The sequence below is a fragment of the Mustela nigripes genome, chromosome X (genome assembly GCF_022355385.1).
Source record: "Mustela nigripes isolate SB6536 chromosome X, MUSNIG.SB6536, whole genome shotgun sequence".
NCBI classification, from domain to species: domain Eukaryota; kingdom Metazoa; phylum Chordata; class Mammalia; order Carnivora; family Mustelidae; genus Mustela; species Mustela nigripes.
Window position 1 is genome coordinate 33,028,692 of NC_081575.1, and position 25,977 is coordinate 33,054,668.

General features: G+C 40.0%; 1 protein-coding gene across 4 annotated transcripts in view; it reads right to left on the reverse strand.

Moving 5' to 3' along the window:
- PLS3 (plastin 3) overlaps nt 1-25,977 on the reverse strand; it is an 84,283-nt gene that overhangs the window by 50,245 nt on the left and 8,061 nt on the right. Inside the window, exon 1 of one of the 4 annotated variants that reach the window (XM_059386338.1) lies at nt 19,359-19,464. The exons of 2 other annotated variants lie outside the window; for them this stretch is intronic. The gene's annotated coding sequence lies outside the window, so the exon portion shown is untranslated. Of the gene's footprint in view, nt 1-4,602; nt 4,698-19,358; nt 19,465-25,977 lie in introns of those variants that run through there. One more of the 4 variants, XM_059386337.1, reaches the window with a different exon arrangement.

Here is a 25,977-nt window from a genome sequence, read left to right on the forward strand (position 1 = left end):
AGTGGGTTAAGCCTCTGCCTTTGGCTCAGGTCATGATCCCAGAGTCCTGGGTTCAAGCCCCACATTGGGCTCTCTGCTCAGCGGGGAGCCTGCTCGCCCCCTCCCCCCCACTGCCTCCTCTGTGCCTACTTGTGATCTCTATAAAAATAAATAAATAAATAAATAAAATCTTAAAAAAAAAAAAAGTAAGGACACCAATGCTTCCCTTCTCCCATGGTCCATTCCCCTTCCTTGATATGACAGGCTTGTGCTTTATGGGATTTAATGACTTCATTTCAGCCTCTTAAATGCTAAGTATTGTGAACAACCATTCCAACCATATCAGTGCTAATAACTTAGTATAAACATAACCAAACACTTAAGTATCTACGTGAGTTACTTTTTATTTGAAGAATTCTTTCCATATGTAAACCATCACTATGACACCCATAGTTTTTTTGTTTTGTTTGGTTTGGTTTGGTTTTCGTTTTCAGTGATTAGTTCTTAAATTTAATAGCACTTCCTTTTAGAAAATTTCAATGGAAGGGCGCTTGGATGGCTCAGTGGGTTAAGCATCTGCCTTGGACTCAGGTCTTGATCCTGGAGCCCTGGGATCGAGCCCCGTGTCAGGCTTCCTGCTCTACCAGGAGTCTGCTTCTCCCTCTCTCCCTGCCCGCCCCCTGCTCACTCTCTCTCTCTCTCTCTCTCTCACTCGCTTGCTCCCACTATCTTTTCCTCAAATAAATGAAATCTTTAAAAAAATTTTCAATGGAATCTTGGGACAGGAGTAATTGTGAGAGCTTAAGACATTATGTGCATCATGCTGAATTTAATGATTTGTTGCTCTGAAGTTCAAACAAGCGAGTCGAACTCTAAATGCCCTCACATGCCATGGGTTCCTAGTCCTGACTGTTCAGGAAAGGTTAGAGCACTAAGAAGGGGTGACAGACTTTACTGTCGATTACAAATTGCTTCTGATAGCCGAAGTGGAGAGCAAAGTTGTACAAGAGCAATATTCAACACGTACGGCATACTTCATTATTGAGGCTGTCTTTCGGGCCTAGATCTTTGATTCTACCTGACATTTCAGCCACAAATTGGTCAAACTGACCAGAGGACACGGCTAGATGATCCCAAGTAAAATGGACAGCGTTTTCCCGTGAAGCACTGCTGTATAAGTCATTAGGTTATAGGGTGTTGAGGACTCCTTATACACTCTCAGGGTGTTGAGAGTAAAGCAACTGGCCGACAGAACATAAATCTGGCTATCTTTAGCAACTACACTTTTATAATTCATTTGGATTAAAATAACATGAACATGTTACTTCGGGTAATACAGTGTATCATTTCAGGGACATTTGTGGGGTGACCTGAAAAACCTTACCTGCTACCTCCATGACAGAACAGGTTTTAAACTACAGATGGATTGAGAAATGAACTTTGGAAGGCTCATCAGTGACTGAAGGCTAACATTCCCCTTTATCCCAACCCATGGAGCTGCCCACCTACAACTGCAACTTGGCCAAGGAGGTGCCCTTGAATGTTTAAGGAGACTTAAACATTAGCTTACTATTTAATGTGCCAAAGAGATTGCTATCTCCTGCAGGTATGCTGCTCCAGCAACCCTTGAGATGCAGGAGGGAAGGGTATAACTTTTATTAAGAAGTGCAGGCAAACAAACATGGCTGTTACTTGGGAAGTCATGCATGGCAACTGCATAGAGTTAATGAAACTAAGCGATGTTAGCCCTCTACCAACTTCCCTAGCTCTTACGAATGATTAAGCCATCTCAAATTCTCTTGTTTGCATTGTTTTAAAGATTCTATTTATTTATTTTGAGAGAGAGAGAGAGCATGAGCAGGGGCAGGGAGAGAGGCAGAGGGAGAGGGAGAAGCAGGCTCCCCACTGAGCAGGGAGCCAGAAGCAAGGCTCCATCCCAGGACCCGGGGACCATGACCTGAGCTGAAGGCAGACGCCCAACCGGACTGAGCAACCCAGGTGCCCCCTTGTTTGCATTGTTTTAAAGGAGATGCCCCATTGAGTCCTAGTTGGTCACCACTAACTTCCCTTCTCCAATTCCTGTAGCCCCGCCCCCTTTCATTGTGGGATGACCACCTACTTCTCTATTTCTTGCACCTGTCTGGGGAGCTCCCTGAAGGCAGGGCTGGTATCTTATTTGACTTTGTTATCTTGGCTCACCATAAGCACCTACTAAATGTCTGTTGAATAAAGAAACTGATGGAGGCAAGTAAGGAAAGTGAATAACCGTAAGCAGAAGGCAGGCTAAACAGTTGTCTTCCTGTGGTTTTAAAAATGCATATTCTATTAGAGAAAGCTGTGAACAAAACAGTCAAGACAAAATAATGTTCCCGCATTCTTCACATGCAATTGGTCTATTGGCATGCTTTAGCTATCTACTCTTGTTTAATGCTCCAAGATACTACAAAACTACTCAAGATGTTTGCAGCCTGTCCTTTGAATTTAGCTGAAAGTCAAACAGAAAGGTTTTTTTCCCCCCCCAGAAACTGTTTTTACTTGTTACAATTTTGCAATCAAATAATACCCATCAGACACAAACAGTCCTTTGACAAACCTGCAATTTATAGGTAAAAGTAATGTTTGGAAAAAAAAAATGTAAATTGCCCCAAACTAAATTTAGCTACATTTCAATGTTTTATTATGTAAATTTCCAATAAACACGAAAGAGAAAAGAGTACAATAAACACTCATAAACCCACCATCCAGACTGTATGTTGATCAGGATTTCCCGGCAAACTACTTCATCTCTTCTCCCTTTTCTGTCACTTTCTCTCCTGAATTACTTTATTTATTTTTTTAAAGATTTTATTTATTTGACAGAGAGAGAGATCACAAGTAGGCAGAGGCAGGCAGAGAGAGGGGGAAGCAGGCTCCCTGCTGAGCAGAGAGCCCAATGCAGGGCTCTCTGGAGATCATGACTCAAGCCGAAGGCAGAGGCTTAACCCACTGAGCCACCCAGGTGCCCCTCTCCTGAATTACTTTAAAGCAAACCCAGACAGATATCTCATGAATTTGCCCTACATAGCTTTCTTAAGAAATGAGTTCATTTTCTGGAATTACCTCTATTCTATTCTCAAATCCGGCATAAGCTAGATTCTAATTGATCTTTTTTTCAAGTACCAATGCCTATGAGTCACTTAAACGCCCAAGGGTGCCCAATCCTGTGTCATTTCCTGGAGGGATATCAAATACTTCCATTTAAAGTAAACGTTTCCTCTTTTTGTACTTAAGAGAGAGAGAGAGAGAGAGGTAAGACCTTAAAGTAATGGCTATTTAAAAATAAGTTAGTAACTTTTCCAATAATGGAAACATTCAATTCAATTTAGTCAGACTGAAGACATTCTTTACATTCTTAAGTCAAGAGTTTTACAGATATTTTACATATGTCCTAATCATATTCTAAAAGCCCCTTTCCCCTTGACAAATATTAAATCAAAGCCAAAGATAAAATAACAAAGTGATACCTCTCCTTCTCCCACCAATAGCCAAGCTTGTGTGAACTCCTTGGATGGAAACAGCACACTCCCCCTTTACAACGGTCTGAGCCTGTCTGTATTTCCTAAGTGAACACTGATACTTTCCCCCAAAATCTGAATAATTCATGAGAAAATACATTTGCTGCTAATGAAATTAATTAACCTTCACATCGGAGGGGTATTTCATTGTCCTTTCTATGAAAATTAACATTGAAGCCAAGGGCAACCTTTAGGTGTGTGCGTATGCGTCTATATGTGGTACACACACACACACACACACACACACACACATACACACACATCACAAGGCAAGATCAGACTAGTTAACACACTTCAATTCAAAACAAAATATCTGTTAGTCACTGAAAGTACCTCCTGCAATGTTCTCAAATTGAGAAAACACTTCTTACTGCATAAGTATATCAGAGTCGAATATCTAGCTCTGCTGAAAAAGGGAGAGAGAAAACGCATGTGATCACCAATGGATGGAAATCCCTGACAAGTCTGTGGGCACTGGAAATCACCATCGCTCCCACATTATAGTAACAGCACCCAAGTTTCAACACCTGTGATTTTCATGCACCTTGTAAAATATAAATACACAGTAACATGACGTTTGTCACAAGTCATTTCATAAGAGCAGAATACTGGTCTAACCATAACCAATTCTGTCATGACAGCTACCTCATCTTTTCCACAGAATTTTGAAGAACCATTTATGGATCAAAGGCATCAAAGACATCCACTCCCCACACCCCCAATCCATAAAGTAATAGTTTCTGTCATTTAAACCTCTGAGCCTCTAACGTGACAGATACAGGTATATAATTAAGATCTCAAAACCAATTTTTAAGCAAGTACAAAGTCCTTAGAATATTCCCCAAATAACGAAAAGGCAGAATATAAAGACAAAATTTTAGATTTGAAAAACCTCAAATATTTTCTCTCGTACTTGGTCCTCCTCCAGTAAGGAAGCTTTAGAATGCATCTCCAAATGCTTAACTATCCAAACACAGAGTAAGAATCTCAAACTTTTGAAATAAATTTCTGCTTAAATATTCAGTCATCGAGAAGTTAGAGCCTAACAAAATAGTATTAAAATAGTTACCCTTCTGCGACGAGAGCAAACCTGTTTCTTTCTCTCTCGCAGCACTAATAGAAGGAACCTCCCACGCCCAGAAAGCCAATCTGGAAACCCAACATTCTTCTTACAATTGCAACTTTGGAGAGCAAGTCACAACACTTCCTGCTAGAAAAAGAGAACACCCTGACAAAGGAATGATACAATGCTTACGAATCCCCTTCCGGACAGCCTTGTGGGATTCTGCCAAATATTAATAAATTCTAACTTTACGAGGTTTAGCAAAAAGTTAATTTTTTTTTTTTTTTTTAATTCCAGCTCTGCTGAAATCCTGCAAGAACACAGGGGAATTTAAAAGTTGGTTCAGGTCAAATAGCTACAACCCACATACCTATTTAGAGCTTGAACATTAGCCAAGTAACCTGCTTATTTTAGAACACCTGGAACCAGCTTCTCCCCAGTGCCCAAGTCACTTGTCCACAGGAAAGTACAGTACTTCGAAAGGCAAACGAACGGTTCTCAGACGACTTGCGTTCTCTATTGTTCATTTCAGTCTATACCTATTCGTGCCTTCATACAACATTTACGCTCCATATGCTAAGTGTTGTACCGTTTATTGCCAAGGACCTAGGTCTTGTTTTCTTTCAAAAAGGTCAGCTATTGAGTGTGGGAACCGTATTTTCCACAGGCATGGCACAGGGGGGAGTAAGCCAATACTCGGCTGAACAGAATAACTTTCTATTCAGGGGCAGTCCCACAGAGTAGAGAAGGGCTGTGTGAGTCCTTGGGCAAGCTGCTTATGCTCCCGAGCCTCTGTTTTCTCATGCAGGGATGATAACGGTGACGACTTCGGGTAATAGTCACTGTTTTCTACGTTGTTGGAATGGTTAAGTAAGTGATGCAGTATGCGTTCACAGCTGAGATCATATCCTTGCACATGAAAGGCGTTCAGGATGTGATAACGGGTAGTCTTCCTATTGAAATTTGCCTTTAAACCAATGGAGCCATTCCAGTCTGTCAATTGCTAAATTAAGCAACTGGTTCTCTGCGAGTGCCTTTTCAGGGTGAGAACAGAAAAGCCATAGGGGTACTGTGCTAAGCTCAAGAGACCACTTCTAGGGATGCCTGGGTGGCTCAGTCGCTTGGGCATCTGCTTTCGGCTTGTGTCATGACCCCAAGGTCCTGGGGTCAAGTCCCACATTGGGCTCCTTGCTCAGAGGGGAGCCTGCTTCTCCCTCTCCCTGCAGCTCTCCCTGCCTATGCTCTCTCTCTCTCTCTCTCTTTCTTTCTGACAAATTAAAAAAATAAAAATCTTAAAAAAAAAAAAAAAAAAGAAGACCATTTCTAATACTGACATGGGGCAAGTTGATCATCTGAAAGGAAAGGGAGCACAGGGCAAGTGTCAGGGTCTTAGGAGTCTGCCAGATGTGAATTCTGTGTGACCTCACACCACTGCTTAGCTTCTCTGAGCCCTAGGTTCGTACCTGTATAGATCGAGCTCATTCCATGTACTTCACAGGGTTACTGTAATGAAGGAGATGACAGAAGTACGCAAGTGTGTCTGGCTCTGACGAGGTGCTAAGTGGCAGACATTATTAAAATCTTTCTGGGATATAATACATGTAATACCGTCTGCCCTATTTACCTAATATGAACGAAGTGAGATCAGAGACACTCCAGCCCTTTATAAATAATCCAAAGCAAACCAAAGAATTTTCTGACAACATACTGAACTCTCAAAACAAGGAGGCGACTCCGACTGCACTCGCTTGTAAAAAGGTTCAGGGTAGTCCATGTTCGGAGGCAGATGATCTTCCTGTCCTCATCACTGACCACCACTAGCAGACCCTGGATTACATGTTGTCTCCTTAATGGAAACACTTTATTTCGTCAATCACAAAAACTGCATGAAGTAGCAAAAGGCACCAAATCCGGAACAGAAGGAATATAGCGGCAGGAGCCAAAGGATGTGTTTTTCTATCTGTCTCCGGGGCTGACTCACTACCTGAAGCCCCTTCAACCTTCCGGAGTCTTGATTTCTCCATTTGTGAAAATAAGCACAGCACTACCCACCTGCGGCCTGCCAGGGAACACAGGACACGGTAAGGACGTCTTGAACACTTGGAGCTGACCGGCAGGAAGGAGACACTCGGATGTGTCACCATGCGTTTTACAGACAGAGAAAACCGGGGTGCAGACAGGTGCCTTAGGCAAGATGACAGTATCCGCCTTAGACCTGAAACAGTGGGTTTTCCCAGCCTTCGCTTTTCTGTGCCACACTTGTCACTCCCAACCACTTGGATGGGTCTGTCTCAAGACAGACCTCAGGACTGTCTCTGGACCTCTGGACCTCTTCAATAATAATGCTCCCTGGAATCCACTTGTCTTGACCTGCCCGTCCATGGCCATCTGGAGGGAATGTGTCTCCTTTCTACCTTTGTGAACTCTAAGGCTCATCTGTGATCCCAGGGTCATCCCGTCAACACCCAGCCTCTGGTTTTAAAGTCTATCGACAACATCACAGGACTCATGTGGACTGCAAAACCTCGTGAGGTCATGAAAGCTCCAGGGATGGATGGATGGATGGATACTCCCTTCAGAAAGGCACATCTTCTCCCGAGGAACCATGAGGCCATTTTCTGAAAGACTGTTCTACTGCATCAGCAGTTGAACCAGTTTCTGTCTGCGGCCCATTTTGTAACCTCAGTGTCTCACCCTCTGAGGTATGTGTGGGTGTGCAGGGCTGGGGTGGGGTGAAGTGGGGTGGGGGGCGGGGCGTGCTAGTGCGTGTGCCCGTGTGTGACTCTTGTGTGGGAACAGACGCTCTGTTCGTACTGTGGGTAGTGAAAGTCAGGGTGAGAACAGAAAATGGCGGCAGGCATTGTGGAAGACATTTCATGTCTTCTCTAAGCAGGCCACACATTGAAAACCACTTTGGCGCTGCATTCCAAATTCATCATGATGAACATCTGGATGGTACAACCAGATCCATAAAGTGAAAAGTTCACACATGCGCACCTTGGGAGACACACACACACACACACACACCCCTAAGGGTGGAAAGGGAGGGAAGAGGCACACCCGAAGTTGCCTGAGAGTTTCACAGACGTATCAGGGTAACTCTCATTCAAACGTCATGTTCTCCACCGCACCCAGTACCGAGAATATTCTTTCCATGTGTGACATAAACCCTGGAGGCCTCTCCCACCGTGCTTAGACACACCTCAGTAACACTGACCTATTGTCCTCTAACACAACAGGATTTTACCCATCTGCGCGCCTTATAAGGCAAACAAACAAACAGTAACACTCACACTGCAGCATGGAGGCAAAGGGATCGTACATAAATCATAGGCAGGGAACTGCTACTGTATTTTGGACTATACTGGAAAGTTTAGGAAATTTATACTAGGAGTAATATTAGGTACACGAGCTTCCGGCAGCACGGATGTGTCCGCTTTAATAAGCAAGCGTGTCTGGTTTATGTTATCATTCTTTTCATATTTGAGGCGGAAATCAGCCACAAATACATCTTAATGATTTCAGTATTCCAAGGGATGTCTCCTCAACAGTAAGGATTTATTACCTCTGCATCTGTGTAACAAAGTAATCAAAATCTTAAAATAGGATGTCTTATTAGACATTAAATTATATACTTTGTCTTAATGCACTAAAACAAAAGGCTGCAATAAGTAGAAGGTAGTTTTAAGCATTTGATCCTCCAAAAATAGCTGAACTATAGACAGGGCAAGGAACTGATTTAAAAGGCATCTGTTGTGACTACAGTTAACAATACTGAACTGTATATCTGAAGTTTGCCAAGAGAATAAATCCTAAAAGGTCTTATCATAAGAAAATCTCCATGTGAGGTGTTGGATGTTTACTAGCCTTTTTGTGGTGATCATTTCACAATATATGCATATATCGAATCATTATGTGGTACCCCTGAAATTAATGCAATGTTGATGCCAATTACATCTCAAGAACACTGGGGGGGAAAAGCCATCTGTGTTCTGTTCATAGCTAGTAAAACCATACAAAGGAACAGCTCAGATGCTATCCACCTTTCTATCCCGAGGGTCTCTCATTCAAAAAAAGAAAGAAGAAAAGGAAACGGGAGAGAAAAAAGGAAAGGACCAGAAACAACAAAAGCTCAGCTCAACAATTCCTACATTTTTGGGTCAGGACATGAGGACCCCAAAGAGTTTTTTGATCTGAGGGTTAGATCTACCAAGCCATCCATCATATCAGGAACTACAACTGGGAAAAAATTTTAAGTTATAAATAAATGTTAACATAAGTAACTTCTTTAATGAAATCCACTAGATCCCCCCGCCCCCGCCACCGCCCCAAATGAGTGGAGAGTATATTGTTTACATTCTTGCAAACTGCTTTATTATTTAACTTAAAGACGAGTGGATTTTCACATCTGCCTCACTCAATGCTGTTTTAGGTTTAAGTGTATTCAGAAAATAAGGCCTTGCACAGATACATTGTTGAAAGAAGTAGCTTAAGAGCCCTTTCAGATAATTATGGATATTCTTCCTTATAATGCTACACCAAAACTTGAGAAGTGGCAGTTTCTTAAATGTTAATTGCAGTGTGGAATTTGATACCATCCAGATGAATTTTTCCTACTCTGTTACATTAAAATCCATGCTCTCTGTGTTGCACATTAAATGGGCCTCTTGCTATTTTATCATCATGCATGGGTCATTTGGAACAATATTGTTTGACTAATGCAGATCTTCCAAATGTTGTTCCACTTCATTTTACTATATGTAACAAAACACTTTCACTAAAAACACCACTGATCTCAGAAAAATCTAAGTATTGACACTCAGCGGCTGAGGCAAGTTTTCAAAATTTTGAATTTTTGCTCGAGAGCTCTAATTTTATCTTTGGCAACAAATACTCTCAGTTGTTTGCCTGGTAATAACAGGCCCACTTGGTTCATTTTTAGAAGTTTTTAAGTAATCTCTATACCCAGTGTGGGTTTGAACTTGTGACCCAGAGATCAAGAGTTGTGTGCTCTCTCAACCGAGCCAGTGAAGCGCCCCTTGCTTGGCTCATTTGTGATAAAATATCTGCCACATACTCACGTCTGAACAATCAGTTAACATGTCATTCCATCTTTCGAGTAAAAATGGTTTTCTGGGGCGCCTGGGTGGCTCAGTGGGTTAAGCCTCTGCCTTCGGCTCAGGTCATGATCCCAGGGTCCTGGGATGGAGTCCCACATCGGGCTCTCTGCTCAGCAGGGAGCCTCCTTCCTCCTCTCTCTCTGCCTGCCTCTCTGCTTACTTGTGATCTCTCTCTGTCAAATAAATAAATAAAATCTTTAAAAAAAAATGGTTTTCTGTTTTGAAAAGATGCGGCTAATTTAGCTTGCAGCTCTAACAAGCACACGCATACTTTTCCTCAGGACAAGGGTACGCAAGAAAAGCCGTATGTATCCTTCCCATCTCATCACACAGAATTTTAAAGGTGTATGCCCAAGAGTTCAGAGTTAATAAAATTAGTTTTTCCTGCTTCATGAACGACATTCATAAATGAAACCCATGTCATAGGTCTTTAAGGGTATGGAGTTGAATACAGTGACCACTCACAGAGGGTCCTGCCACTGCCTCGCGTCTTGCTAAGGTGCTAGTTTTACCACCGGGGCTTGGTACCACTGCTGCAAACGTCAACACCGACAAAAAAGCAAGTAACATCTTAGTGTCAGTATGCAAGTAATTTTGATCCCCAAGGGCCCATAGGCCAACATGTTTTTTGAGAACTGGTACTTTATTTAGTAACATTTATCATGGAGTCGTTGAATTTTAGAGAGACAAAACATATAAAGTGTGCACTTTCAAAAAGTATTTATTTTAGAGGGAGAGAGAGTGTGCATGAGCAGGAAGGGCAGAGGAAGAGTGAGAGAGAATCTGAAGAAGACTCTGCACTGTGTGTGGAGCCTGATGTGGGGCTCGATCTTACAACCCTGAGATCACGCTGTGAGCTTAAACTGAGAGTCAGACACTTAACGGACGACTGGGCTGCCCAGGCACCCCAGATGTGTAGGTTTTGACATGAAATTTCAAAACTGAGAATACAATTGCCAGAATTGCATGGAGCAGTTTCCATGTGAGTTCGGTGGCTGTTGAATTAAGAAAAGGAAAACGAGGGGCACCTGGGTGGCTCAGTGGGTTAAAGCCACTGTCTTCGGCTCAGGTTATGATCTCAGGGTCCTGAGATCGAGTCCCACATCGGGCTCTCTGCTCAGCTCTCTCTCTGCTTCCTCCTCTCTCTCTCTGCCTGCCTCTCTGCCTACTTGTGATCTCTCTCTGTCAAATAAATAAATAAAATCTTAAAAAAAAAAAAAGAAGAAAAGAAAAACGAATGCGTTGATATCAGTTCTGAGGGGATCATTCCATAGCTTACCCATTCCAAGGCACATTTGGCAGAATCAGGTTCATGTCTGTAAGACATGAATTTATCATGATAGTGTAGTTGAGAAACTTCTAATAAATTTTTTTTAAAAGATTAGGAATGGCAATATATCTGTTATAACACTGTTACAAAATCCCCAGTTCATTGGTGGTACATCAGATTTTTTTCCTGATAAACAGTGTTTCTCTGACATAAGCTAAAACAGAAAGCAAGGGTTTGAAAGTTAAATTTCTGTGAAATGCAGAAATATTAAAATAAAAATATTTTAATATTTTAAAATATTAAAAACTGGGGTGCCTGGGTGGCTCAGTGGGTTAAGCCATTGCCTTTGGCTTAGGTCATGATCTCAGGGTCCTGGGATTAAGGCCTTCATCGGGCTCTATGCTCGGCGGGGAGCCTGCTTCCCCTCCCCCTCCTCTGCCTGCCTCTCTGACTACTTGTGATCTCTCTCTCTCTGTCAAATAAATAAATAAAATCCTTAAAAAAAAAAGTTATAAAATATTAAAAACTGCCTGCCCAGCTCAGTCAATGGAGCATGTGACTCTTGATCTTGAGGTCGTGAGTTCAAGCCCCACATTGGGCTTAGAGCTTATTATTTTTTCTTTACAATAATCTTTTATTATTTACTTATGGATAAATCTCATTTTTTATTAATTATTTTTATTAACATATAATGTATTGCTTGCCCCAGGGGTACAGGTCTGTGAATCATCAGGCTTATACACTTCACAGCACTCACCATAGCACATACCCTCCCCGGTGTCCATAACCCAACCGTCCTATCTGTACCTCCTACCCCCCGGCAACCCTCAGTTTGTTTCATGAGATTAAGAGTCTCTTATGGTTTGTCTCCCTCCCGATCCCATCTGGTTTCATTTTTTCCTTCCCTACCCTCCAAACCCCCGACTCTGCCTCTCAAATTCTCTGTATCAGGGAGATCATATGATAATTGTCTTTCTCTGATTGACTTTAAAAAAATAGAAATAGAATATTAAAAAACTAGTTGTGCTGTGGGGCGCCTGGGTGGTTCAATGGGTTAAGCTTCTGGTTTAGACTCAGGTTGTGATCTCCTGTATGGGGATGGAGGCTCATGTCCCAGGGCTCCACGCTCAGCAGAGGGTCTGCTTCTACTTCTCTTGCCGCCCCTTCCCCCCACTCGCATGTTATCCCTCTCTCTCTCTCTCTGTGTCAAATAAACAGATCAATGAATAAATAAATAAATAAAATTAACTAAAACTAGGTGTGTTATAATACTTATGAGTAATACATGGGGTATTTTAAAGCAAATCCCAAACAACAAATAAAAAGGAAGGGGAGCAAAAGGATGGAGATAAGAACATCAAATATTGGTAATTGTTGAAACCTGGGGGTGGGGGGCGGAATTCACTATGCTATTTTACATTGTATGTTTGAGAATTTCCATCAAAATATGTTTTTAAAAATTCCATGTACTTGTAAGAGAATATTCAGTACACCGGCAAGCACAAATAAAATTCCTGGCTCACAGTCATTCACAGAGACAAACACTGAATGAGTGTGCATTCGGTAAAAGGCGCTGCACTAGAAGGCTCAGGAAACATAAAGGTTATTAAGATGTTTCTATCCACACTCAAAGGGCTCACTCAGAGCATCTGCATCCATATATGTCATGAATTCCCTAAAATGGGTACAAAATGGATATAATGCCTCTGCCCCGATCGTCTTTAGAGGCACCTACACTACGCAAAGCCAGTCATCACAACGCAATTTTCAGAAAAGAGAAAGGACAAAGGGCAGGAAAAGAAAATACAAAAAAGAAACTAAGAAGCTAGGAGACGAGAAAGTCTCTCTGGAGTTCTTCTCTAAAAGGAAATGAACAAGGGATGTGAGCAAACATGGGCATGACCGTGTCATGTTTCCACCACAAGCCATCATCTTATTTCGCTGCAGGACAGGAACCATCACGTCATATCCTTTGAGTCAGCGCTTGTACTACTCACATAGGTAAAAATAACTAAGCAATGCATTCATTTTCCACGGAGAACACTAAGTATTCTAGAATCCTTCAAAGGACTGAAGGCAACATTTATGAATGCCAAACGTGAGGGCTACCATGTCCCTTTCACCACGTCCCTCCACACGACTTCGGCCCATCCTGAAGAATAAATCCACACGGTAAACTAGTAACATTCCTCAGTTACTCAAAGCATCTGATGATAACATTAATAAATGAAAACTAAAAGTGGCAAGCAAAAAGCCAATTATTTCCTTATCAGGCTCCAGCTTCTTGCCATAGAGTCCGAACAAATGGTCAGTTTTTCCCTATTCCCACTTCAGATAAAATGTGTCAGTGTTCTCAAGACTCCTGCAATGAAAGTCTTGAAAAGCTGAGAGCATGAAGTGATTTAAAATTGCTCTACTGCTTCAGTATTTAATAATTGTTAAGCTCTAGGAAGGCATTGATTTGTCTGCTTCGTTTACCAATCTATCTCAAGCATCTAGAACACTGCTTAGCACACATAATATATGATAACGACATTGCATCCAAAAGGAATTAAACTCATGTGCTATAGGGGTTTATCACATAACCAAGAACAAACTCTGAGCGCTTGTAATGCAAACCAAACACATACACATGTAAGAGGCATCCACTCCCGTCACATTGGGTGACTCTACAAAATAAAAGAATTCCTGAGAGCTAATCTGGCAAAACAAATGGTAGGTGACATCTTCCTAGGGGCACCGAATCCACAATCATATCTGAATGAAATATGAAGGGAAGGATTCTTAAAATTCTCCGCTTCTAGAAAATTCGGGTCCTTCAGAGAAAAGCAGCGGAACACAAAGTAGAAAGAACTTTGAATTTTATCAACTTTCCCCTCAAATTTACCACACAAAGAAAGAAAGAAAAATCTCACTTAGCTGTCAAGACCCCACCGCTGATAGTTTTCTAAACTTTAAAACAAGTACTTTTCGACCTCACAAGGAATACCGAAACCTTCCAAAGAAAGAGCAGCTTTAGCATTTCCTGCCGGCCTGCCCTAGTCCCAGATTAACCTTGTCAGTTCTTAGGAAGACATATAAAACCCCTTTAAATGACTAATTCAGACGAAGTGGTAACATGAAGCCATAGTTTATAAGACGCTCGTTTCTACTTGTTACCAGATGTTGCCATCACTTCAAAGTGTTAAATGCATTCATGAAGGGGCTCAGATATATTTGCATGTGAAATATTTTCTGACTGCTACTATTACTGTGGAGACATGTTCCCAGGGAAAAACTGTTGCCTCATTGTCTAATAAAAAGTCTTTAAGATTGCCAGTCTTAAAAAAAATAAAAATTGAAAAAAGAAAGGATTGCCAGTATTCACTTTAAGAACCACCAAGTACTCTAAGTGAATCTCCCTTCCACGTAATTCTTGCAAGCACCTATATACACAGTTTCAAAACACAACACAAATTAATCCATTTCATTGGGAGTTTGTTATGAACAGCCAGCTTAAAGGTCTAGGTTACAAATCCAAATTTTTGTGTATGTATACTTTTGGAATATTTTAAGCAAGTACATAGTCCCCAGCTTTATCCCAGGTTAGGGCTCCTTTCCTAGGTATCGTTCAACAACTGCACGAAGTTTTCTGCTTCTATCCATTCTTTTATGATTACTTTCTTTGGTTATGTTGCCGTTAATTTTTATTAGCTTAATTAAAAGATTTTTTTTGCATCTCCAGAGAGAGTTTAATTCGACAACAATGGTTGCTGTTTTCCACACATAATGGTCATTTGTTAAATTTAGCCCAACAAAGAATCCTGAACACAATGTAGGGTTATCCTTAAGACTGGCCGCAAAAATACTGTGGTCTAATAAAATGTTATCTTCCCTTACTATTCAAACTTGTGGGCGATGCCCCATAAATGTTATTAATTATATTTTTGCTGAGGTGCCCCAATTTTATTTCTCTGAGGACGAAGCTGAACCCATGAGCATTACACTATGTGGGCTCTGGTTTTTAGAGACAAAATTATAACTGACCAGAGTGCTGCTTGCTCAATATTTTATTTGGCAATCTGTTAGCTGGTACAACTAAAAAAGTCTCATTATAATTCTGCCACAAAGCAAATGGCCTGTATGGCTTTCGCTTGCTAAAAATCATATTGTTAGCAAAAAGTCACCCACACCAGGGTAACTTCTTCCCTCTCTCAGTCTGTCCCTCTCCCTGGTACTACTCTAACTTCGGAAGTTGGCTAAAGCCTCTAGCAGCGTTCTTTCGATGGGGTAGACTGTCACAGGCTTAAGGATTCTGAGAATTCACCACTTTAAAGAATGCACTTTTAAGTCTCTCATTAGACCGGAATACAAACAAGCGCAGATAACCCGTATGTGAAAAAAGAAACCGGAATATCCATTTATGATGGGTGCCATTTCATTGCATTCTTCCTTAAATCACACGTTTTATCGATTATGGGGAAGGGTATGGTGCCTGAACAAAGTTAGGTGTAGCGGACGGGGGACTAAAACTATGAGCCATAGGTTCTAACTTAGGCTCTAATGAATTAACTTAGTATTCATTATTGAGAAGTTAATTCTGCTAACTGTATTTAAGATAGAATAATTGGACTGTGATTTTCAAATTCCTATCTAAGCCTAACCCCTTAATACCACATACATAATGTTATAGGCCACCAGTGATATATTTTGTTAAAGCGATAAAAGCTGATCTAGGATAGAAACAGGATGGGAAAGATTGCCGGAGGATTTTTGGTGTCTCCACCCTGAATCAGTAAGCAGAAAGAAGGGTGGGAAAGCTTTATCTTGAGAAAGCAAGACAGAAATGAATGCATGATCTCATTCACTTTCCTTCATCCAAAAGCAACAAGGTGACATTTTCTCTTCCATTCGTCTTCAGCCCTAATCAACAGTCTCCCACTTTTTTTTTTTTTACACCTAAGAATAAGTTTCCAAGTATCCTATTTGAATTAAGAGATCTACCAGATTCCATTTGTAAGTTTTAAAATTTGATTTTGCAGAATCAAACATCAAAGCATGAGAATGCACAAAATTTTCCATTTAAAACTTTTTGATTTATTATTCGTGAACAACAAACATATCTCAAACTTCAAAACCCTAAATCCCAATGCTTTAGTGGCATATTCTATCTTGCTATTTGAGGAAATGCATTTGTTTAAAACAACCGGAGAGGTAAACCATAATTTCCTTAAGGCAGAACAATAGGTTTAGGAATCTTGTACACAAAAATCTAATGCAGGGTTGGGAGGCTGGGGTGAGGTCTTAAAAATTCTGGAAGTAAGCCATCAAAAAAGTTTTAAATTAAAAAATGGATCAATCATTTAGATCCTGAAAGTCATGTATCTAAATCAAGAACGTGACACTCCTTTGAAAAAAAGGAAACTTCCAAATTTGGTAATTAAAAAAAGGCATTCAAGTTATGTCTGAAGAGAAATGACCAATTAATAGTCATTCAATGATTTAAAAATCATAGCAGTTGGGGTGCCTGGCTCGCTCTTGATCCCAGGGTCATGAGTTTGAGCCCCACAATGGGTGTGGAGATTGCTTAAATAAATAAACCTCTAAAAAAGGGAAACAAAAAATAAAAATCATAAAAATTGGGACCACCATAGAAAATAAGACCTAGTGTGAGACCAAAGAAAACATTAAATTGTCTTCCTTACTGGAATTACCATTTTTAACTTAATTAACATTACATATGCAATCTCAAAATTCTAATTCATTAATGCAATTTCTATCAACATTCTAGCCAAGTTTGGGGTAGTCACAGACCAGCTTATATTAAAAACTTATGTGGAAACAAAGAGGTCTTAGCCCAGGTAAAATATACTGAAAAATAAAGTGGGTGCCATCACTCCACTTGGTATAAAATCCTATTTTGTGGCTACAGCAACCAAGACAAGGTGGGACTGGCAGAGCAACAGACATAGAATGATGGAACAGACCAGAGAACCCAGAAATAGACCTACACGAGTATGCTCAACTGATTCGTAACAGGTGTTCAGAAGCGTATGAGTGAAGGCAACTGAAGAACCATTTAAAAAGAAAAAAAAACTTTAACCTAAACCTCACACCTTTACACAAAAATTAACTCAAAATGGGTCTCAGACTTAAGTGTGAAGCATAACAATATACAACTTCAGAAAAGAAATTTGAAAAATTTCCAGAACTATGTCTGGTGAAGGCCTGTTTTATATGATGTCAAAAAGATAATCCATAAAATGAAATAGTGATACACTTGGCCTCGTCAAAAGAAATACTTTTGTTCTGTGAAAGACCTTGGTTCAGAGGATGGAAAGACAAGTTACAGACTAAGAAAATAGCTGTATACCACATATTGGACAAAGGATTACTATCTAGATACAGAAAGACCTCTTGCAACTCAACATTGAAAAAATCCAGTTAGAAAAATAGGAAAAGACAGGAATAGATATTATACCAAAGAGGATATACAGGTAGGAAAGAAACACATAAAAAGATGTTCAACATCATTAGCCACTGGGAAATGCAAAATGAAATCATAATAAATCACTACACACTTACCTGAATGGCTAAAATTAAAAAAAACCAAAAACAAAATCAGAGATAACACCAAATGCTGGCAAGGATGTGGAAAAACTGTATCACTCCTACATTGCTGGTGGGAGACTAAATGGCACACTCTGGAAAAACACTTTGGCAGTTTCTTACAGAACTAAACATGCAACTCTCCTACAACCCAGAAACTGTACTTTTCGGGCATAAATCCTAAAGAAATAAAAACTTACATTCACACAAAAACCTGTATGCAAATGTTTACAGTAGCTTTATTTGTAATACCCAAAGTTGGAAATGGCCCAGATGTTCTTCAGTGGGTATGTGGTTCATAAAACTGTAGTACTTCTATACCTTGGAACACTACTCAGCAGTAATAAGGAAGTAATTGTTGCTACAGACAGCTTGGATGAATCTCCAGAGACTTAGGCCCAGTGGAAAAGAATTTCCCCAAATTATATACCCTGTGATTTCATTAATTTTTTTAAAAAAAGATTATTTATTTATTTGACAGACAGAGATCACAAGTAGGCAGAGAGGCAGGCAGAGAGAGAGAGGGGGAAGTAGGTTCCCTGCTGAGCAGAGAGCCCAATGTGGGGCTCGATCCCAGGACCCTCAGATCATGACCTGAGCTGAAGACAGAGGCTTAACCCACTGAACCACCCAGGCGCCCCTTCATTAATTTTTTTTTAAGAAGATTTATCTATCAGCTTGAGAGAGTGAGCACAAGAGGGAGGGGCAGAGGAAGAAAATCTTGAGCAGAATCCACACTGAGTATAGATCCTGAGGCAGGGCTCAATCTCACCACCTGAGACATGACGTGAGCCAAAACCAAGTTTGTCACTCAACCCGACTACATCACCGAGGTACCCCTGTGATTTCATTTATACATACACACACACACATAAAATATTTATATTTATATCTAAAGATTTATTTATTTATTTATTTATTTATTTATTTGTGAGAAGGGAGAGACTCAGGACTCTGAGATCATGACCTGAGCTGAAGGCAGAAGCTTAACTGACTGAGCCACCCAGGCACCCCTCATTTATGTATTTTTGAAATGACAAAATTACAGAAATGCAGAACAGATTACGGTTTCCAGCGGTAGAGATGGAGGAGAGGAGAAGGAGGTTGTGTTGTTATAAAAGGGTAACAAAAGGGATTCTAGCAGTGATGGAACTTGGCTCTGATTCTGTGCTATGGTCTTGCAAGAGGTTCCCACTGGGGGAAACTGGGTAAAGGGAACCAAGGATCTTTCCAAGTTCTTTCTTACAAGTACGTGTCTACAATTATGGCAAAGTAAAAATTTAAAAAAACCTAATTCAGACTAAACCACAGAATGTAGTATAATTTTTTTTTAAAAAAGATTTTATTTATTTATTTGACAGAGAGAGACACAGCAAGAGAGGAAACACAAGCCGGGGGAGTGGGAGAGCGAGGAGCAGGCTTCTCGCGGAGCAGGGAGCCCAATGTGGGGCCCCATCCCAGGAGCCTGGGATTGTGACCTGAGCTGAAGGCAGATGCTTAACACCTGAGCCACCCAGGCGCCCCCAGAATATAGTATCATTAAACTGATAAGAAAAAGAGAAGAAAATCTACTTGCAATAATTCCATATTATGTCTTCAATTATTTCCGCTAATCTTGCAGAAACATTACTGACATAACTCTTAACATAATAGCCTTAGCACAGACGGTCAGTTCATGATTCCATTAAAGTATCTGATCTGGGTCAAAGATTCTTTTTTTTTTTTTCCTGTTCAATAACAAAATAAAAATTTGAAATAAAGGAGAATTTCAGAGCTAAACTTACCGATGTAGGATAATTTAGGCATCTGTTCTTGGAATGATTTCCTTCAGTGGTACTTCTCCCCAGATATTCACGTGGCTCTCTCCTTGAGCTCCTTCATGGCTTGCCCCAAACATCTTCCTGTCAGTGAAGCCTTCTGGACCAACTGATCTGGAAATAGCAATGCCCCTCTTCCCACTCCCTAGACCCTCAATCCTGCTGTGATTTTCTTCACATTACCGTCAAATACACTATATCATTTTAATTTTCTATCTTCCCCCAGTAGGATGAAAACCTCGTAAGGGTGGTAATTTCTGTCTGTTTCAAAGTTATTGCCTGTGCCTAGTATACTACCTGACCTATAGAAAGCATTCAGTAAATATTTGAATAAATGAATGACATGGAATTTTGTGTGTGTATGTAAGGAGTAAAACAAAGAGGAAATACTGGCTCTCTCAGAGTAACAAAAGCCACTTTAAAAGAAATCAAGAGTGAGAAATCCCATAACATATATCCAATATATTGACACTAGAGTTTTCAAAATCTTTTGGATACATCACAATATAGGAAACTCTTTTAAGATCAGTAATTGGACTGCAGTTTTGTTAGCGTTAAGAGTAATCTGGACTAGGGGCATCTGGGTAGCTCAGTTGGTTATGCATCTACCTTCATATCAGGTCATGATCCCAGTGTCCTGGGATTGAGCCTGGCATCCTGCTCCCTGCTCTGCAGGAAGCTTGCTTCTCCCTCTCCCAATCCCCCTGCTTGTGTTTCCTCTCTCACTGTGTCTCTCTCTGTCAAATAAATGAATAAAATCTTAAAAAAGAAAAAGAGAGAGAGAGAGAGTACTCTGGACTGAATATATGACCTAGAAAAATAATTTACCACTTAAAGCCATCACTAATGGATTTCCATTAGTGATAGAAGAGCTGGCCGAGTTAAAACAAGCTGCTTAAATTATGCGTGAAGTGTGTGTCCTAGAGTCCATGTCGACTTGAACGACTAGGCATCTGCCATTTTGTTAATACCTGAAGGAAAACACCACTTAGTATAAGGGAATTCAGAGAGCAAGAGGCCTTCTCAGTAAACAAAGTTGGACTCTGAATGCAGTGTTTAGCTTTATGTAAGAAAACTGATGAATTAGGTATCAGGAGACCCCACCTTCCATCACTGTCCTCTACGGCTGTATGCTGGGGCAAAACAAAATCAACTAGACCTCTGTCACCTTATCTATAAAAATCAGTGGTTGGATTAGACTCTGAGCTCTTCAAACAATGGCATATCGTTTTATTTCTCTTGCTGGTACCAGTGCCTGGCACACTGCTGATAATTAATAAAGGCCTGTTAAATGAATTAAGTAATTACATAGGAAGTTCTAAATGGCTCTCCTGGAAATTATATCTTCTCTTGGCTGAACCAACCTCCTCTCTCAGGGAGGCCTAACCTTATGTAAGGGTTCCCAGGATATGCACTGCCCATAAGGCTAAGGAGATGAGGGGTGAGGGAGTGCCGGGTTGGTTAAGTATCCGACTCTTGATCTCAGCTCAGGTCTTGATCTCAGGGTCATGAGTTCAAGCCCCGCATTGGGCTCCATGCTGGGTCTGTAGCCTACTTAAAAAAAAAAAAAAGAGAGAGAGAGAGAGAGACTAAGGAGACTGGGTCCAGAAACTTCTCTGTGGGTTGAATCCAGAACATAATGGGAGAGGTAGGTTCTAGGTATCATCAGCTATTTTGACCTAATACCATGCAGGTGAATCTGAGGTGGTCAAGGGTGCTTGAAAGAAAAACTCTGATCCGAAACTGAAGGGGATTCTTTTTATCATCCTTTGATAATTTCTCATTCTCGTATTTTAAGTCAGTAAGTAAAGAATCCCTCAACTTTAACATCAGACCTCCTAAATGTAAAACACCAAGCTCTCCTGAAAATGGCAAGCATTAAATGTACTTATTTATGGACACATAGACAAGAAACTAGTTCTAATGGTCAGCTCCTGGAAAGGGAAATGGGGGACTGGGGTCAGGGGCAGGAAACTCATTTTCTTTTCTTTATGTTCCTTTGTAGCTTTTGAATTTTGTTCTGTGAACAGATGTCACAGTTGAGAAGCAAATTAAAAAATAAACATATCAGATGTGCTCAATAATGGTCTAGGTCAACGGAAACTGTTGTGTTTCAAAGTGTTTATCATTTACTTGTGCACTACTCAATACTTAATAGTACGTGTTTGATAAAGGTTTATAAGCAAGAAATTTTGTATAGATCTATCGTACAGTAAGTTTTAGAAAAGGTGATTACACAACTTTATAGGCTTTCAATTCAAGTGAAAATATTATGAAGGAAAAAGGATCTGGCAACAAGTTAATAATATGCTATTAAACATAAGGAAACCAAAAATTAGCTACATTGAGACGTAGAAATCAGTATTGCTCAGAGTCAATCAAGCCAAGATTTACAGTAGCAGCCGAGTCACGATAAATGAAAAGTCATCTTGTCAATAGCACCTCTACCCCATTAGCTGATCTGTGGCTAGACATTTAATATGAGCATTGTCCATTATTCCTCATAGCCGGAAAGCAGAAACAGTCCAAACATCTAGCAACAGATAAATGGACAACCAAAACAAGGTACATTCATACAAAGGAACATTATGCATAATTATTATTATGTAAAAAGGAATGATGTCTTTGTCCATGCTTCAGTGTGAATGAACCTTGAAAACACTATGCTAAGTGAAAGAAGCCCATCACAAAAGACCACGTGTCTATATGTTCTATTCATATGGAAATCCAGAATGGGGGAAATTGCTGGAGACAGAAAGTAGATTGGGGTTGCTTAAGAACGGGGAGGTAGGGGGCTGGGGAGAGTGTGATAGCTCAAGAATATGAGGTTTCTTTTCTGAGGGGATGAAAATGTTTTTGAAATTGACCATGGTGATGGTTGTACATATCTCTGAATATACCAAAATCTGCTGTAACTCTACACTTCACTTAATAAAACTGCTGCAACACATAAAAAAAAAATTAGTATGTCCCACTTTCTTCTTTGAGCCTGAAATTAAGCAGTTATCACAATGCAAGGGCCATCCATGACATTCACTCCTGACCACTGATTTAAAGCCGCTGAAAGAGAGAGAAGACCAGGGAAATCATTTGCCTAGTCTTCTTGTAGGGTTCACACCATTCTGTATTTTATTCGGTGTGATTCATCAGTTACGAATTTGCTGGTTAGGTTTTCACAATTTAATCTTTATTGACCAAGGCCATTCATGGCCAATTATTTTTCGCTCTTTTAAATGTATATATGGAGACCTGGCTCATGCCAGGTACAGTGCAAGGAGCTAGAAGAAAGGGGCTTCCCCTCGGGGTTCCTTTTCCTCTATCCCCAGAAGCACAGGTCTTTCCCTGGTACCTCCAGACACCGTCCAAAGAGCATCTGATGCCCTCCCACCAAAATGGAAAGATGGGATTTGGAATCCTGGCTTTTCCTGCTCCTTTTAACATCTGTGACAATCGATTGAGAAGTTCAAGGGAGGAAATTCTGGTGCAGTTACTTGCTCCTGCCATTGAGTCAGATAAAATTCACAGCAACACCGTGTTACAGAAAGTACAAGAGCCGCAGGTACAAGTCATGGCTTATCAGCGTTTTCCAGGGCTTCTGCACACACGGCTGTTTCCACAGCTGCAGATCCAGCTACCGCAGAACTCTGCGCTGTGCACAACATCTACAATTTAGTAAAGCTGGAAAGAATTTTATTTTTGTAAAAACTAAATGGGGTGTGGCTCATTTTCTTGCCAAAGGGCTATTTTATTCCAAGACACTGCTGTCTGCTGACCTTCATTTATAGGCTGAGCAATGTTCTATTTAAGTAAAATTAACTCATAGTGGGCACTTTTTTTGGGATGCAATAATTATTGCAAAGAAATAACAATGTTTAAATTTGATTTGTTCTTAGTTTAGATTTGATTATATTGGGTTATAAATGAATGTCTTTGTTCACACACGGTTTAAATTTAGAAATTATTTTATGTCGAGAAAAAGGGCCATATTTAAGTTCATTTTCTACATGTAAAGGATATTTTTAGGGTTCGTGACATCCAATATTTTGTGTTTTTTGTTCTACTAGACTGCAGGTGTCTCTTACCCACCTTTACAGCGAGGGCACCTAGCAGTCTTTGTTGGACATTTCATTTCATTGAATGAGGAAACCATGCCACAGAGTAATTAAGGCATTGTCTGCGTTACTATCCCTGGTTAACTAGTACTTCATCTGTAGTTCATACTATTTCAATACATACTTGGCAACTTTGGGCACATTCGAAAGCTTTCTTGAGTTTACATCTATTTATAAATGGCCTAGAGGACTTCTTTTATGTGATTCTTACATATTTCGAGGTACTTGATTTGACATACCATCCTTCTCTTTACACAAATCTCTGGTTAGGGAAGTTTCCCATCTTTGGCTTACACTTATAAATATATTCTAGTTTCCTTTTTTTTTTCTAGGAAAAAAAATGCTGGAACACTTTGACTTAGGATCAGACACCAAATATGTGGGTTGGCATACATTTTAAAACATGCAAATCTATCAGTATTACTTTTTGGTTATCTATACTAATGATAATTCGGCTATCTTTGTTTTTTAGTTATTATAAGATAAAATACGACATTTTCATTATTCATAGCCACTTGTAAAAATGATTTCGACTGTAGCTTTAAACTGGAGACCCACAAACTGCTCAGAATATTTGTAGAATGTGTCAGTGTCCTTCATCATTTCCTGGTTTTTGCTTTTGAAAACCTCCACTAGAGGAAACTAAGGGCATCATAAATTTAAGATTAATGTGTTTTGGATTCACCCATTTCTAAAGGCTACATGTCCTCTTGGGAAAATGTTGATTTCATTTATAACCCTCGGTCTTCCCAAACACTTTAAGTTCTCACTAATTTATTTTCTGTTGTTTCTTGTTTTTATAAAGGTAAACTTCTTAACATTCACATTTCTATTTCTCCTACTATAGAAACACTGAAGACTTTGAAGCTTTTTTTCCTCTGTCCCCTCTCCCAAATCAAGGAACAACATTACCTATCACTACCTTTCACCATTATCGAAGCTGTATTTGTTAATAGCAGAGGGTTTATAATGTATGAATAATGTTTCCAATTTTCCTTTGAGGGCAAATTCTTTAAGCCTTCAAGTGGCATAGCCTCACAAAAGGATAACTGAACTGGTAAACGGGTTTCCTAGCTAAGTCAAGAATCTTCTTCAACCTGGAACTTTGTTAAAATCTTCCCTATCCATAATAAAAAGCAACAGAAAGCAATATTTTTATAATGTCATTAAATAAAGCAGAAAAAATAAACGATCTTAGTTTGAATGGTGATACGTAAGGAAAAAGTGTTTGAATTAGAGGAAAAAGAACAGAAGGATATACATACCTAACAAGGTCATCTAAGGCAACGTTCACTGACCTATAAAAGGGGAGTATTTATTGAGCACCTACAATCTGCTAGCTTCTTTATATATGTTTTCATTTGATTTGAAGGACAACACTGAAAACAAGTGGTATTAGCCCCATTTGAGAGATGGTGAAACTGAGGTTTAGAAAAGTTTCAGAACTTCCCTAATGTCACAGAGATGGTAAACAGCAAAGCCTTTGGAACCCATATTTTATGCTAAAATCCATTCTGACAATAAAGCATAATTGTAGATGATCATTGAAAAAAAAAAAGAAGGTGGTAGGAATGAGTTTCAGGTCAGACAAATTTTCTTTTTTAAAGATTTATTTACTTGAGAGAAAGTGTATGTGCATGAGTGGGGGGAGGAGGAGGGGGAGGGAGAGGGCTCAGGCTGACTCCCCTCTGAGTGTGGAGCCCAACAATGTGGGGCTCAATCTAAGGACCCAGAGATGACCTGAGCTGAAACCAAGAGCCCGGAGGTTTAACTGACTGAGCCACCTAGGCGCCCCAGGTCAGACAAATTTTCTATATCACTTCCGGGTCATCATGCTATACCCAGACCAACATGGACCTTATAGAGACTGGTGACCTGGTGGAAAGAGAGAAATATCAGGGAAGGGTCTGGGAAACAGCATGGGTTGAATTTTGAGAGGGACATGCAGTGTACAACAAGCCATTCAAATCTACAAAATATTTGTTAAGTGTTTGCAATTTGGTGAGTCACCATACACCGAACTTAGGCACAAAATAAGTGGGAGTATCAGAGTTTCTACCACTGTTGGATCTCTGCTTATTTAGGCAATGTGAATGAAATATAAAACTTCGAATTTATTGACTGATGTCAAGGTAATTTAAGGTAATTTAATGTTGATTTCTTTTATAACACTCTGTCTTGGGCGAGACGGAAAAAACCCTATCAAGAAACACATTCATTTAATCAACTCCAGGACTGAAAGTTCCTTTAGGATACTGAATGTTTATGGTCACAAATAAGCCCTGTATACTTGAACTGAGTTTTAAAGCAACCTAAAATCTAAAGGCAAGTTAAAAACAAAACCTGCCTCCCTTCCCCCATTAACAGTTCCGTTTGAAAAAAATAGACTTCCTATGATTGTATACCCCACAGGATTCTCCTTTATCCTGCTTTGCACCTGTTAAGTAGATCAGAGGAAACCAAAATATTTCCAA